Raw genomic sequence first — 17,271 nt, forward strand, 5'->3', positions numbered from 1 at the left:
CTCTGGGCTGATGGCTCAGAGCCTGGAGCCTGCTTCCGATTCTGTGTCTCCCTCTCTCTCTGCCCCTCCCCCGTTCATGCTCTGTCTCTCTCTGTCTCAAAAATAAATAAACATTAAAAAAAATTTTTTTTTTAATTTTTTTTTAAAAAGTCAGAGCTTAACCGACTGAGTCACCCAGTTGCCCCACCCTCTCCAGTACTTATTATTACTATTTTTTATAATAACCATCCTAATGGATATGCAGTGGTATCTCATTGTGGTTTTGATTTTCATTTTCCTAATGACAAATGACGTTGAACATCTTTTCATGTGTGTATTGTCTATATGTATATGTTCTTTGGAGAAACGTCTATTTAAATCCTTTGCCCATTTTTTAATTGGGTTGTTTTTTATTGTTGAGTTGTGGTAGTTTTCTATATATCCTGGATATTAATCACTTATCAGATACATGATTTGCAAATATATATGTATATGTGTGTGTGTATGTATATATATGATTTTCTCCCATTCTGTGGGTTGTTTTTTACTCTCTTTTTTTATTTAAAAAAAAAATTTTTTTTAACGTTTATTTATTTTTGAGACAGAGAGAGACAGAGCATGAACGGGGGAGGGGCAGAGAGAGAGAGGGAGACACAGAATCGGAAGCAGGCTCCAGGCTCCGAGCCAGCAGCCCAGAGCCTGACGCGGGGCTTGAACTCACGGACCTGCGAGATCGTGACCCGAGCTGAAGTCGGACGCCTAACCGACTGAGCCACCCAGGCGCCCCTCTGTCTTTTTTTAAAGTAGACTCCATGCCTAACATGGCGCTTGAACTCATGACCCTGAGATCAAGAATCACATGCTCTACCTACTGAACCAGTCAGGTGCCCCTGCTTTTTCACTCTCTTAGTAGTGTTTTTTGATGCATAGAAGTTTTTAATTCTGATGAAGTCTAAGTTACATATTTTTTCTTTTATTGTCTGTGCTTTTGGCCTCATACGTAAGAAATCATTGCCTATTCCAAAGTCATGATGATTTTCACTTCTGTTTTCTTCTAAGAGTTTTATAGTTTTGAGTTTATTTTTGTATACAAAGTAAGGTAAGGATCCACCTTCATTTGTTTGCATGTAAATATCCAGTTTTTCTAGCACCATTTGTTGACAATACTATCCTTGTCTCTTTGAATGGTCTTAATACCCTTGTTGAAAATCAAATGAGCAAATATGCTAGGGTAATTTCTCAGCTCTATTCTATGCCACTGGCCTGTATGTCTGTCCTTATGCCAGTACCACACTGTTTCGATTACTGTGGTTTTGTAGTAAGTTTTGAAATTAGGCAGTGTTGAGTCCTCCAACTTTGTTTTTTTTTTTTTTTTTTTTTTGAGATTGTTCTGGCTATATGAGATCCCTTACAATTCCATATGAATTTTAAGATGGGTTTTTCTCTGACTATAAAAACAGCCATTGAGATTTTGATAGAGAATGCATTGAATATGAGATACTTTGTATAGTATTGCCATCTTACTATTAAGTTTTCTAGTCCATGAACATAGGCTATCTTTCTGTTTATTTGTGTCTTCTATAATTTCTGTAATATTTTGTAATTTTGTAGTTTTCCATGTGTAAGTCTTTCACCTCCTTTGAGAAATTTATCCTAAATAGTTTATTTTTTGATGCTATTGTAAGTGAAAAAAATTTTTAAATTGCCTTTTTAGAGGCACCTGGGTGGTTTAGTTGGTTAAGTGTCAGACTCTTGATTTTGGCTCAGGTCATGATCTCACAGTTGTGAGATTGAGTTCCACATCAGGCTCTATGCTCATGGAGCCTGCTTAGGATTCTGTATCTCCCTCTCTCTCTCCCCCTCCCCCATGCATATGTGCTCTCTCTCTGTCTTAAAACAAATAAATAAACACTTAAGAAATTGCCTTTTTGGCTTGTTTGTTGCAAATATACAGAAATACAACTGATATTTGCATGTTGATTTTATGTCCTGAAACCTTGTTGAATTTATTTATTATCTGTAATAGGGTTTGTGTGTGTGGGGGGGGGTTCTTTTGGATTTTCTGTGTGTAATATCATGTCACTTGTGAACGGAGATGATTTTACTTCTTTCTTTCCAATTTGGATGCCCTTTATTTCTTTTTCTTGCCTAATTTGCTCTGGTTATAACTTCTGGTACTATGTTAAATAGAAGTGACATAAAGTGGGCATCCTTATCTTGGTTCCTATTACTCGTGGAAAATTTTTCAGTCTTTCACCATTAAGTAATGCTATTAGCTCTGGGGTTTTCATATGTGGCCTTTATCATGTTGACATTCTCTTCTATTCCTAGTTTTTCAAGTGATTTTATCAGGAAAGGGTGTTGACTTTCAAATTCTTTGTTCACGGTTGAGATGATCATGTGGCTTTTTTCTTCATTCTGTTAATGTGGTGTATTGTAGTGTGAAGATTGATTTTTGTCCATTGAACCATCTTAGCATTCCTGGAATAAATCCCACAGGAATCATGATATATAATGCTTTCAGTATGCTGCTGAATTTGGTTTGCTAGTATTTTGTTGAGAAAATTTGCATTTGTATTCACAAGGGATCTTGGTCTGCGGTTTTGTAATATCTTTGTCTGGGTTTGGTATCAGAGTAATGCTGGCCTCACAGAATGAGTTAGAAAGGCATTCTTTTTTTTTTTTTTTTTTTTTTCAACGTTTTTTATTTATTTTTGGGACAGAGAGAGACAGAGCATGAACGGGGGAGGGGCAGAGAGAGAGGGAGACACAGAATCGGAAACAGTCTCCAGGCTCCGAGCCATCAGCCCAGAGCCTGACGCGGGGCTCGAACTCACGGACCGCGAGATCGTGACCTGGCTGAAGTCGGACGCTTAACCGACTGCGCCACCCAGGCGCCCCAAGGCATTCTTCATATATTCCAGATTTAATTCCTTAATCTCCTATACGCTAGCTATAGCTTGTCTTCTTCTTTTGTTCGTAGTATCTCAAATGTACTTTTAATTTAAAAATTTAAAAATTCCAATATGATTAAAAATTTCAGTGTTTTTCTTTATAGTTTGTATATTTTATGTCTTTTATTAAATCCTTTTCTTTTCATTTATATTTTTCAAATTATAGAAGTTTTCTTCTCATATGTTAGACTTTAATTCCATAAACAATTTAATGTGTCGTGTGTAAGCTTAGAACCTAAATATAGCTATTTTTCATCTGGATAACTGGCTGTCCCAGCATCATTTATTGAGCAGGCCATATTTTCTCCCTGATTTATAGTGCCACATCAGGCATTTATCAAGTTGCCATACATATGTGCATTTTCTTCTTGGCTTCTTTTTTGTTTCAATAGTCTGTCTATTCCTGTGCCAACTCCACATTGTTTTACATACTATAGCTTTTTAGTAAGTCTTGGTATCTGATAATATGCATTTTTCTTTGTTCTTCAAAACTGTCTGAGCTATTATTGGACAAGTTCTGTGAAAAAAGTCTTTTGGGGATTTTAATGGGGAATTACATTGAATTTTATATTAATTTGGAGAGAATTGATATTTTATGATACTGACTTTTCATTCACAATGAACATAATATTTACTTCTATTTACTTACTGCCTTGTACCAAACTAAGATTTTAATTTTCTCTTTGAAAGCTCTTATAGATCTCATTTGAGGTTAGTCCTAGATACCTTGTAGCTTTTTATTTGTGACTTGTGCGTGTGGGCAAATGTTTCAAGCCTACAGGTACCTTATAGTTTTTGATGCTATTGTAAATGGCATCCTTTAAAAGTTACATTATAATAGCTTGCAGGTTCTCATGGATTTTCTATGTGAATAATAATGTCATCTGCAAATAGACACACTCTGATTTCTTCCTTTCTAATCCTTATATATGCCATTTTTCTTATACCTGCAGTGCAATTCAAGGGGTGAGGTAGGCATCTTTGGCTTGATTTTAAAGAGAGTACTACTGAGGTTACACTATTAACATCGTGTTTTCCTGCAGGGTCTTTGTAGACACCTTTTACCTGATGAATGAAGATCTATTTTATTCCTAGTTTGTGTAATATTTTCATCATAGGTAGGTGTGAATTTTAACCCATGTTTTTTATATATCTATTGAGATGGTCATATGGTTTTTCATCTTTATTTGAATTCAACTAATTCATTTTCTAAGTTTTTTTTACCCTTGCATTTCTGGAATAATCCATGGTCATAAAGTTTCCTTTTTGCCTTTTTTTTTTTTTGAAGATTTTATTTTTTTATTTTTTTTTAAGTAGGCTTTGTGCCCAGTGCAAAGCACAGTGTGGGACTTGAACTCATGATCCTGGGATCGAGACCTGAGCTGAGATCAAGAATCAGATGCTCTACCTACTGAGCCAGCCAGGCACCCCTTGAAATATTCTTAATACAGTGATATATTTAGCTTCCTAATATTTTAATTGATTTTATAGCTATTTTCATAAGTGAGTTGGTCTATAATTTTCTTGTATTTTTTTTTAAGTTTTTAAATGCTAATTTATTTTTGAGAGAGAGAGACAGACAGAGAGCGGGCAGGGGAGGGCAGAGAGAGAAGACGACACAGAATCCAAAGCAAGTTCCAGGCTCTGAGCTGTCAGCACAGATCCCGACGTGGGGCTCGAACTCACGAACCACAAGATCATGACCTGAGCTGAAGTCAGTCACTTAACTGACTGAGCCACCCAGGTGCCCCGAGATTTTTTTTTTTTTTAAGTTAACTCTACCTTCAAGGTGGGGCTCGAACTCACCACTCCAAAAGACACATGCTCTACTGACTAAGCCAGCCAGGCTCCCTGACTGAGAGATTTTTTTTTTTTTTTTAATGCACATACAAACATTTATCTTTGAGCCCTTGCCAAATACATATATAAATAATTTCCTTTTCCTTCCTCCCTTCCTCCCTCCTTTCCTTCCTTTGTTTTTTTTCTATTTGTTTACCTATCTTTTTACTGAGGTATTTTTGACATATAACATTATATTAGTTTCAGGTGCACAATATGTTTCAATATTTGTATATATTGTGAAATGATCACCACAATGAGTCTAGTTAACCTCTGTCAATGTATAGTTAAAATTGTTTTCCCTTGTGATGAGAACTTGTAGAATCTACACTCTTGGCAACTTCCAAATATGTAATATATTATTAACTATAATCACCATGCTGTAGATCCTCATTACTTAATTATTTTATAACTGCAAGTTTGTATTTTTTGGCCCCCTTCCCCCATTTTGCCTATCCCCCTCTTGTTCTTTTTTTTATAGTTGCTATCATTCTTTTAAATTAAAAACAATTTTTTTTAATGTTTATTTATTTTTGAGACAGAGACAAAGCGTGAGCAGGGGAGGGCCAGAGAGAGAGGGAGACACAGAACCAAAGCAGGCTCCGGGCTCTGAGCTGTCAGCACAGAGCCCGACGCGGGGCTTGAACTCATGAACCATGAGATCATGACCTGAGCCAAAGTCAGATGCTTAACTGACTGAGCCACCCAGGCACCCTGCTATTATTCTTTTATACACTATACTATCATTTGGCTAAATAATACCTTGTTGATGGACATTTAGGTTGTTTTAACTCTTATTAACACAAAAGTACTGCAGTGAATAATGTAGGTTATTCACAGAGAATATGTAGGTTAAATTCCTAGAAGTGGATTGGTGGAATTCTTATATGTACTGCCTAGTTACCCTGCTTAGGTAAATTACTCTCCCTCCAGCAATGTATGAGAATGCCTGTTCCCCTGCAGCCATGCCAACCCAATGTATTTTTAAACTTTCAGATTTGGGCCAATCATCAGACAGGCCTCAGATAAACAGTGATTTCTTAGTATGGTTTTAACTTGCATTTATCTTGGGAAAAGGTATGTAATCTTAATCATATTTAAGAGGCATTTCTCTCTTTCAGCCTTTACTCTTTTCTTTCAACCATCCAAATTCTTTGCTTATTTCCCTAATCAGTTGTTGATCTTTTTCTTCTAAACTGATAAGAACTCTTTGTATAAGAGAGAGATTATCCCTTTGTCCATAATAGGAACCGTGGGATGCTTCACGGACTCTCCTTTCCTACTCACACATGGGTAAAGCTGTCCATTTAACTCCATGTGGGTTGCATCCCTCAAGTTTTGATATGCAGCATTTCCATTGTCATTGTTATTTGTGCTCTGCTTGAAAACTTATTTTAGATTTACGCTTATTATATTTCTAAACAAATGTCTTTTATTTTTGTTTTTATTTTTTTAAGTTTATTTATTTAGAGAGTGAGTGGGGGAGGGGCAGCGCGCGCGCGCGCGCGCGCGCGCGCGAGAGAGAGAGAGAGAGAGAGAGAGAGAGAAAATCCCAAGCAGGCTCCGCGCTGTCAGCTCAACGCGGAGCCCGAGATGTGTGGTTCAATCCCAAACCGTGAGATCATGACCTGAACCATAATCAAGAGTCAGTTGCTCTGGGCGCCTGGGTGGCTCAGTCGATTGAGCGTGGGATTTCAGCTCAGGTCACGATCCTACCGGTTCGTGAGTTCGAGCCCCCGCATCTGGATCTGTGCTGACAGCTCAGAGCCTGGAGCCTGCTTCCGATTCTGTATCTCCCTCTCTGTCCCTCTCCCCCTCACACTCTGTCTCTTTCTCTCAAAAAATAAATAAACGTTGAGAAAAAAAAAAAAAAAAAAAAAAGTCAGTTGCTCAACATACCGAGCCATGCAGGTGCCCCTATTTTTGTTTTTATATATGGCTATTGATTTCTAATTTTAGGCCATCGTGTCAGCGATTTGTTGTATCAAGACTTTCTCTGTGGCGAACTTTAAAAAATGGTGTGGGTGCGCTTGATAGCATGTGTTTTCTCGATTTAGTTCAAGACTCTAACTGTATTGGTCAAGTTACCTACTAATGCTTTTTGGCCAGGTGGCCAGTTATTATTGAAAGGGGTGCATTAAAATTTTCTCTGTAATGGTGGATTTGGCAATTTGTTAATTTTCCCTTCATCTATTTTGAGGCTGTGTCAGAGAAATGTAAATTTAGAGTTGTGATATCTTCATGGTAAATTATTCCTCTTATATTCTCTTGTACCTTAATGTTGTGGCCCTTTTTTTTCTAATCACATAAAAAAATATTGTGAAATATGCCACAATACATAAAATGGTATAAAACACGCATGTATTGTGTAAGGAATAATATAATAAAGGAAATACCTATCTAATCGCCTTGGGTTATGGAAGGATACAGATAGTACCTTAAAAACGCCTCCGTGCCCCCACACGGTGCATCCCTCTCTCTCCCTTCACCACAGAGCTAACAGCCATCCTAACCTGATAAGGAGAATTCCTTTGCTTTTCTCTAGGTTTTGCCATCTGTGCAGGCACCTCATTTAATTTAGGCTTTTTTTTTTTTTTCTGAACTTTATACAAATGGTGTCATATTGTATGAAAGCATGCAGAGTGCATACAAGGAAATCTGGGATCTGTTTCTTTTGCCTAGTACTGCGTGTGTGAGATTCATCTCTGTCCATGGCGGTACCTCTAGGGCACTTCCATGCCTGTCTAGTATTCCTTCGTATATTTCATTATCCCCTGTTCATCCACCTTACTTTTCGTGGACATTTGGGTTGTTTCCAGTTTTCTGCTATTCCCAGAAACTGCTGCTATATGCAAAATTCTTTTAAGTACCTCCTGATACAATGTACGAGAATTTCTTGATGGAGAAATTTGCCTGGGTGTACAATTGCTGGGTCGTAGGATATGGTAGTAAGCTCCTGTTCTACCTTATTTGGCACTGCAGAATATTTTCCAAAGTTTTTGTTCCCATTCATATCCTTATTGTAAAAATATTCCCAACATTCCATATCCTGGCCAATATATGTTACCAGACTTTCAAATTTTTATTGACTTACTGGATGTATGACGGTATCTCATTATGAATTTAATTTGCATTTCACTGATTCCTAAGAACTGATCATTTTTTCCAAGTATTTATTTACTAATATGAAACTGATTTAAACTAATATACTTAATTGATATCCTAATATTAAGCCAAACTTTCATTTGAAATTAAACCATTTATTGATTTTCTAATGTTAAACCAATTTTGCATTCCTGAAATGAATGACTTTGGTCATATGTATTATTCTTGACTATCCTTTTTAGGTCTTGCTGGATTCAGTTTGCTGGTTTTTAAAGGACTTATATATATCTCTCTTGAGAAATATTGACCTGTAGTTTTTCCTTCTAGTACTGTCATTATCATGGTTTGGTAACAAGGTTATGCTCCCCTCAAAAAATGAGTTCAAAATGTTCTCACTTTTTCTATACACTGAAGAATGTTTAAGATTACAATTTTTTACTCCTTGAGTGTTTGCAAGAATTCACCTGTAAAATCATGTTTGTCTATGTTTTTGTTGTGGGAAGAGTTTCAACTTGATTTTCTTTGGTAGTTTTTGGAATATTCAAAGTTTTCTATTGCTAGTTGGGTCAGTTTTAGTAAGTTGTATTTTTTAGGAATTTGTCTGTTTCATCTGATTTTTCAGATTTATTGTCATGAAGTTGTTCACGATACCCTTCTATTATTTTTTAATCTCTGTAGCATCTGTGAATAGGTTTTTCTGTTCGTTCCTGAGGGGATTTTGGCCTCTTTTGTTATTGGTCAGTCTCACCAGGGTTTGGTCAGTTGTAATCCTCTTTTCAGAGAACCAACTATTTTGGCTCTTTTGAATTTCTGTATTGTATTTGTTTTCTATTTTATTAATTTCACTCTTTATTTTCCTTCCTTATGCTTTTTAAAAAATTTTTAATTTTTAAAATTTTTATTTATTTATGAGTGCGTGAGCATGAGCGGGGGAGGGGCAGTGAGCGAGGGAGACACAGAATCCCAAGCAGGCTCCACGCTGTCAGTGCAGAGCCCAGCGTGGGGCTCAAACTGACAAACCATGAGATCATGACCTGAGCTGAAATCAAGAGTTGGATGCTTAACTGACTGAGCCACTCAGGCACCCCTCTTTTGTTTTTTAATGTTTATTTTCAGGAGAGAGAGAGAGGGAGAGAATTAGTGGGGGAAGGGCAGAGTGGGAGAGGGGCAGAGAGAGAGGGGAACAGAGGATTCAAAGCAGGCAGAGAGCCTGGGGAGGGGCTCAAACTCATGAACCGTGAGATCATGACCTGTGCTGAAGTCGGAAGCTTAACCGACTGAGCCATTCAGGCGCCCCCTTCCTTCTGCTTTCTTGAGTTTATTTTACCGTTCTATTTTCAACTTCTTGAAATGAATGCTTAATTCCTTCATTTTCAGCTCTTCCTTTTTTTTTTTTTTAATAAATGTTTCTTATAAATTTCCCTCCAAGTACTGCTTTAGGTATTTCTCACAACAACTTTTTGTGGCCATTATAAATTTCTTCATCTAAATTTCAAATGGATCATGCTTTCTCATGATTCACAACCCAGAAGATATAGAAAGGTGCACAATGAAAATTCTCGCTCCCCAACTGCTCTCCCACCTGCTCAGTTCCCCTTGTGGCTTCCCACCCGTACAGGTCACCTTGTTCTGAGTGCTTCATGTGTGTTTCCAGCCTTTCTCCGGGGTTCACAAGCGGTTAGGACTAGAGAAGCTTATTGCTTTTTCTCTCTTTTTTACACACAATATTTAGTATATTAAACACACATCCTACACCTTGTTTTTCTATATCTTGACAATAATTCTTAAAGATCTTTCAATGGCCATCCATCTAGAGCTTTATTCTTTGTTTTTACATCTGCGCAATATTCCATTGTATGAATGTTGCATCATTTTGTCATCATAAATGGACTGAGTAAAGAGTTTCCCTCCATATTTTTTGTGACTACAAAAGCTTATTACGTTATATGTAGTTCATGTGTAAATATATCTTAAAAGTATAATTGCTGGGTACAGGTTATATATATTTAAGATTCTCTTTGCAAAACTTTTGTTGCGGAAGGCTAAAAACACAGAACATCAGAGATAATTGTACAATGACCCCCTGGGATCATCTAGTTTCAACAAATATGGCCAGTCTCACTTCATCTATTTTCCTGCCCACCTCCCTCTACTAGTACCTCTGTTCCCAAACTACTTGGAAATAAATTGTAGATATCATTTCACCAATAAATATTTCTGTAGGTGTCCCTAAAAGGTTAAACTCTTTGAAAAACATAACTCCATACCCTATCACACTAAAGAATTACCAGTAATTCCTTATTATTATGAAATATTCAGTATCTTCAAGTTTCTCTGGTTATCTTCTATATCTCATAATTACATAGATTATTTGATGGTTGTACTATGTGAGTCCTTTAAGTTTGTTGAGACTTGTTGAATGTTCCAGCGTATGTCTGTTTCTATGAATGTTTCTTTGTGCCTGAAAACGTGTACCTATTATTAGCTACAGTGTTTTCTGTATGTCTGTCTTTCAGTTCATGATTGTTAACCATGCTGTTCAATCTTTTGTATCCTTACTGATTTGTCTTCTGATGTAATTATGCACTTGTAGACTGATCTGTTATTCCTTGCTCTGCTTTCAGTGTATTCATTATTATTCTATCACTTGTTGCATTATGTACCTTGGGGGTATGTATTAATTTATTCAACAAATGTTTATTGAGGGCTTCTACATGCCAGGCACTGGAGTAGTTGTTACAGGTATTTCAGTGAGCAAAACAGATAAAAATTCCTGCTTTAGTTGGGAGAGACAGATAATAAGAAAGATAAAGAACTACATACAATTTTTTTTTTTTTTTTAACTTTAGAGAGAGAGCATGAGTGGGAAAGAGTGTCAGAGGGAGAGAGAGAATCTTAAGCAGGCTCCACACTCAACACAGAGCCCAGGGTGAGGTTCGATCCTATGACCCCATGACCTGAGCGGAAATCAAAAGTCGGATGCTCAACCAACTGAGCCACCCAGGCGCCCCAAGAATGACATACAATTTAAATTATCTTCTTCATAAATTGAGCTTTTTTAAAATATGAAACATAATTTATTGTCAAATTGGTTTCCATACAACACCCAGTGTTCATCCCAAGAGGTGCCCTCCTCAATGCCCATCACCCACGTTCCCCACCCCCCACTCCCCATCAACCCTCAGTTTGTTCTCAGTATTTAAGAGTCTCTTATGGTTTGCCTCCCTCCCTTTCTGTATCTTTTTCTCCCCTTCCCCTCGCCCATGGTCTTCTGTTAAGTTTCTCAAGATCCACATATGAGTGAAAACATGGTATATCTGTCCTTCTCTGACTGACTTATTTCACTTAGCATAATACCCTCCAGTTCCATCCACATTGCTGCAAATGGCCAGATTTCATTCTTTCTCATTGCCATGTAGTACTCCATTGTGTATATAAACCACAATTTCTTTATCCATTCATCAGTTGATGGACATTTAGGCTCTTTCCATAATTTGGCTATTGTTGAGAGTGCTGCTCTAAACATTGGAGTACAAGTGCCCCTATGCATCAGCACTCCTGTATCCCTTGGGCAAATTCCTAGCAGTGCTATCACTGGGTCATAGGGTAGATCTATTTTTAATAAATTGAACTTTTAACATGATGAATTGACCTTTTTGGTCTTAAATTGTTTTACTTAACATCTTTTATGTGGTAATGTAACTGGAACAACTTTCATTGAGTTGTTTACTATATATATTCTTAAGTTGCTCCACACCTTGTGCAATGTGGGGCTGGAACTCATGATGCTGAGATCAAGAGTTGGACGCTTAACCGACCTGAGCCAGCCAGACTCCCCTGTATTTTTTTCATCCTTTTACTTTTATCCTTTCTATATTCTTATGTTTTAAATTTGTTTTATAAACAACATATAATTAGTTGTGTTTTTAGGAATTTTAACCATTTATTTCATGTACGTATATATATTTGGATTTATGTCTAACATTTAATTTTCTGCTTTATTTCGTTCCATCTGTTCTGCTTCTTTTTCTCTCCTTTCTTTTGCTTCATTTTGTCTTTTTAAAAATTTTTTTAAAATATTTGTTTATTTTTGATAGAGACAGAGTGCGAGTGGGGGAGGGGCAGAGAGAGGGCGACACAGAATCCGAAGCAGGCTCCAGACTCCGGGCTGTCAGCACAGAGCCCAACCCGAGGCTCAAACTCGCAAACCATGAAATCATAACCTGAGCCGAAGTCAGGCACTTAACCAACTGAACCACCCTGGCGCCCCTGTTTCATTTTGTCTGAAACATGCCGCCTTTTCTTTCATCTGAAGTTACGTACTTACTTTCTTTTATTTTTTTCAGTAACGGTTTATCGAGATCGAATTCACATCCCATGCAGTTGAGTGTGCAGTTCGGTGGTTTGTAGCGTACTCACGGAGGTGTGCCACCAGCACCACCGTTCCTTTTAGAACCTCTTCACCACCCTAAAATAAAGCCCCTATTCTTTGGCAGTTACTCTCCACTCCAGCGTTTCCTCAACCGCACCCTCCACTCTAGACAACGTCTCATCTCTCTGTCTCTACAGATTTGCCTGTTCTAGACATTTCCTGTGACTGGGATCCTCTAACGTGTGACCTTTGTGTCTGGCTTCTTTCACTCACCATGTTTTCTAGGACCATCCGTGTGTGGCATGTACCGGTACTTCCTTACATTTTATTCCCAAGTACTGTTGCACACGCTGTTCATCCATTCATCGCTTGATGGACGTTTGGGTTATTTTCACCTTTTAGCTATTACGAACAATGCTGCGTTTAACCTTTGGGATCAAGATTTTGTGTGGACGTAGGTTTCATTTCTCTTGGTATATACCAAGGAAGGAGTAGAATTGCTGGGTCATATGGTAATTCTCTGTTTAACTTTTGAAGGAACTGCCAGACTTTTCTCAAAGCAGTAGAACCATCGTATAGTCCCATTAGTAGTATTTGAGGGTTTCTCCACATCCTCATCGACATTTGTTTTTGTCTTTTAAACTATAGCCTTCCTAGTGAGTCTGAAGTGGCATTTCATTGTGGTTTTGATTTGCATTTCCCTGATGGCTAATGACGTGGCACATCTTTTCAAGTGCTTTATTGGCGATTTGTGTATCTTCTTTGGAGAAATGTCTATTCAGATACTTTGCCTATTTTTTAATTGCATTATTTGTCTTTTAATTATTGAGTTACAAGATTTCTTTATATATCCAGGATACAAATCTATTGTCAAGGGGCTCCTGGGTGGCTCAGTCGGCTAAGCATCCAACTTTGGCTCAGGTCATGATCTCATGGTTCCTGAGCTCAAGTCCCTCTTTGGGCTCTGCGCTGACAGTGCGGAGCCTGTGTGGGATTCTCTCTCTCTCCCTCTCTCTCTGTCCCTCGTGGGTTTCTCTGTCTCCCTCTCTCTGCTCCTCACTTACTTGTGCCCTCTCTCTCTCCCAAAACAGACAAACAAAAACCACAAATCCTTTATCAGATACATGATTTGAAAATGTTTTCTCCCATTCTCAGGTTGTCATTTCACATTCTTGACGGTGTCCTTTGTAGCACAAAAGCTTTTAATTTTGATGAATTCCAGTTTATCTGTTTTTTGTTACTTGTGCCTTTGATGTCATATCAAATAAACCATTAGCTCATCTAAGGCCATGAAGACTTATAACTGTATTTTCTCCTAAAACTTTCATAGTTTTACATTTAGGTATTTGATCCATTTTGAGTTATCATTTTTTGTATATAGTATGAGATAGGGCTTCAACTTCATTTCCAGTTGACCCAGCACCATTCGTTGAAAAGATGATTCCCATCAATGAATTACCTTGGTAACCTTTCAAAAAATCAATGATGATAAAAGTGAAGGTTAATTTCTGGACTCTAAATTAAAAAAAAAATTTTTTTTAATGTCTATTTATTTTTGAGAGAGAGAGAGAGAGAGGGAGAGAGACAGTGTTTCAGTGGGGAAAGGGCAGAGAGAGAGGGAGACACAGAATCCGAAGCAGGCTCCAGGCTCTGAGCTGTCAGCACAAAGCCCGATGTGGGGCTCGAAGTCACAAACTGGGAGATTATGACCTGAGCTGAAGTTGGGCACTTAACTGACTAAGCCACCAGGCGCCCCTGGACTCTAAATTCTATCTCACTGCGCTATGTATCTATCTTTGTGTCAGTATCACACTGTCATCATTGTTGTTTTGTAGTACGTTTTAAAATCAGTGTGAGTTCTCCAACTTTGTTCTTTTTCAAGATTATTTTTGCTATTTGGAGTCCCTTGAATTTTCATATGAATTTTAGGATCAGTTAATTTCTGCAAAGAAGCCAGCTGGAATTTTGATGGGGACTGCATTGAATGTGAAGATCAATTTGGGGAGGATTGCCATCTTAATGTTAACATTCAATATTAAGTTTTTTAATCTATGAGCTTGTATAGCTTTCCATTTTATTTCAGTCTTTAACTTTTAACTTCTTTAAGAAATGTGTTATAGCTGGGGTGCTTGGGTGACTCAGTCAGTTAAGGTTCTGACTCTTGATTTTGGCTCAGGTCATGATCTCACAGAGCCACACCGGGCTCCATGCTGACAGTGCAGAGCCTGCTTGGGATTCTCTCTCTCTCTCTCTCTCTCTCTCTCTCTCTCCCAACTCTCTGCCCCTCCCCTGCTTCCCTGCTTGTGTTTGCATGCACTCACTCTCCCTCTCTCTCAAAATAGATAAACTTAACAAAATACATTAAAAAAATGTTTTAGTTTTCAGAGTACAAGTTTTGCACTTCTTTTGCTACATTTCTTTCTTTATTTCTTTTTTAAATAATTTTTTAATGAAATTTTTAAATGTTTTTATTTATTTTTGAGAGAGAGAGAGACACAGAGTGCAAGCGGGGGAGGGGCAGAGAGAGAGGGAGACATGGAATCCGAAGCAGGCTGCAGGCTCCAAGCTGTCAGTGCAGAGCCCGACATGGGGCTTGAACTCATGAACCGTGAGATCATGACCTGAGCCAAAGTCAGACGCTTAACCAACTGAGCCACCCAGGTGCCCCATTTATTTCTTTCTTTAAAAGTTTTTTTATTTTTGAGAGAGAGAGAGAGTGGGGTAGGGGCAGAGAGAGAGAATCCCAAGCAGCCTGCACGCTCTCAGCTCAGTCTCACGAACCCCATGATATCGTGACCTTAGCCAAAATCAAGAATTGGACGCTTGGGGCACCTGCGTGGCTCATTTGGTTAAGCATCCGACTCTTGATTTCAGTTCAGGTCATGGTCTCACGGTTGGTGGGATCAAGCCGCACGTGGGGCTCTGCGCTGACAGTGTGGAACCTGCCTGGGATTGAGAGTCGGATACTTAACCGATGGAGCCACCCAGGTGCCCTGCTGCTACATTTATTCCTAATTATTGTTTTGACGCTATTGCAAATGGGATTATTTTCTTTTTGTTACTTTATTCATTTTTGAATTGTTCATTGCAGTATATAGAAATACAGTTGATTCCTATATCCTGCAACCTTATGGAGCTTATAAGTTAGTTCTAGTAGTTTAGTAGATTCTTTAGGATTTTCTGTCTCTAAGACCATCTGTAAATAGAGATAGTCTTACGTTTTTCTTTCCAACATACATGCCTTTTATTTCATTTTCTTGCCTTATTTCCCTGGTCAAAACTTCCAACCCAGTGTTGATTGAAAGTGGCACAAGCAAACAACCTTGTCTTATTCCTGGTCTTAGGGAGAATCCGTTCAGCTTTTTACCATTAAGTGTAATGTTAGGTGTGGATTTTTAATAGATGCCTTTTATCAGGTTGATGATATTCTCTTCTATTTCAAGTTTGTTGAATGTTTTAATCATGAAGAGGAGTCACATTTTGGTCAAATGCTTTTTCTGTATCCATTGAGATGATCGTGTGCTTTTTGTCCCTTATTCTGTTAGTGGGATATATTAATTACATTAATTGATTTTTGTGTGTGTTAGCCCAACCTTGCACTCCTGGGATAAATCCACTTGGTCGGTGTATAACCCTTTTTTTAAAAGTTTTTTTTTTTTTTTTTAATGTTTATTTATTTCTGAGACAGAGAGAGACAGAGCATGGGTGGGGGAGGGGCAGAGAGAGAGGGAGACACAGAATCAGAAGCAGGCTCCAGGCTCTGAGCTGTCAGCACAGAGCCTGACACGAGGCTCAAACTCACAAACCGTGAGATCATGACCTGAGCCAAAGTCGGTCGCTCAACCGACTGAGCCACCCAGGCGCCCCTATAACCCTTTTTATATGTTGCTAAATTTGGCTAACTAGTATTTTGTTGAGGACTTGGGGTCTATATTCATGAGATATTAGCTTATAGTTTCCTTTCCTTGTGATATATTTGTCTAGATTTGGTATCAGGGTAATAACACTGGCTTTGTAGTATGCATTGAGGAATATTCCCTCCTTTTCTTTTCTTTTTTTTTTTTTTCCTGGAAAATTTTGAACAAGATTGGTATTTATTGTTTTTTAAATATTTGGTAGAACTCACCAGTAGACCCATCTGGCCCAGGCTTTTCTATGTGAGTAATTTCTAGATTACTAATTCAGTCTCTTGTTATAAGTCTATTCATAATGTCTATTCCTTCTTGAGCCAGTTTTGGCAGTGGTGACTTTCTAGAAATTTGTCCATTTCATCTAAGTTATCTGATTTGCCACCATGTAGGTGTTCATAGTATTTCTTTATAATTCTTTTTTATTTCTGTAAGGTTAATAGTAACGTCCCCTCTTTCATTCCTGATGATACTAATTTGAGTCTTCTTTTCTTGGTAAGTCTAGAGGAAGTTTTGTCCCTTATTGATCTTTTCAAAACAGCTTTTAGTTTCATTGATTTTTCCTTATTGTTTTTCTATTCTCTATTTCACTTACTTTTGTTCTAATCTGTATTAACTTGCCTCTGCTTGCTTTGGGTTTAGTTTGCTTTTTTTTTTTGCGCCATTCACAGTGGAGAGAAATGTAAACAACCCTAAGGATGCAGTGGTAAATCACAAGGGCGTAAAATAAACTGTAGTAAACATTGTACACTGTAGCAATTTTGTAGCCACCTCCTGTTGCTATTGTGATGAGCTCAAGTGTTGTATCTGCTTAAAAGTCCATGATGTGAATCTTCTCTAGTCTCTGCGGAATCTTCTCTCCTCTCTGCGTGAGCAATTTGTCTCCGATAAATTGCATATCACAGTAAAAAGTGATCTCTTGTGGCTCTCACTATTAGTGGTTAAATTTTTGGGGAGTCAGAAGTCATATGCAGATTTTTGACTGCATGAAGGTCAGTGTCCCTAACCCCTGCATTGTTCAAGGGTCAAATGTGTGTGTATATATACACATATACACACACACATATACACATATATGCCAATATATATATATATATATATATATATATATATA

At 37.8% G+C, this 17,271-nt stretch overlaps 1 protein-coding gene across 1 annotated transcript in view; it reads right to left on the reverse strand.

Moving 5' to 3' along the window:
• The window catches only part of LOC125919867 (arf-GAP with GTPase, ANK repeat and PH domain-containing protein 2-like), a 27,547-nt gene that overhangs the window by 2,075 nt on the left and 8,201 nt on the right, over positions 1–17,271 (reverse strand).

The sequence above is a fragment of the Panthera uncia genome, chromosome B4 (assembly GCF_023721935.1).
Source record: "Panthera uncia isolate 11264 chromosome B4, Puncia_PCG_1.0, whole genome shotgun sequence".
In the NCBI taxonomy this organism is placed as follows: domain Eukaryota; kingdom Metazoa; phylum Chordata; class Mammalia; order Carnivora; family Felidae; genus Panthera; species Panthera uncia.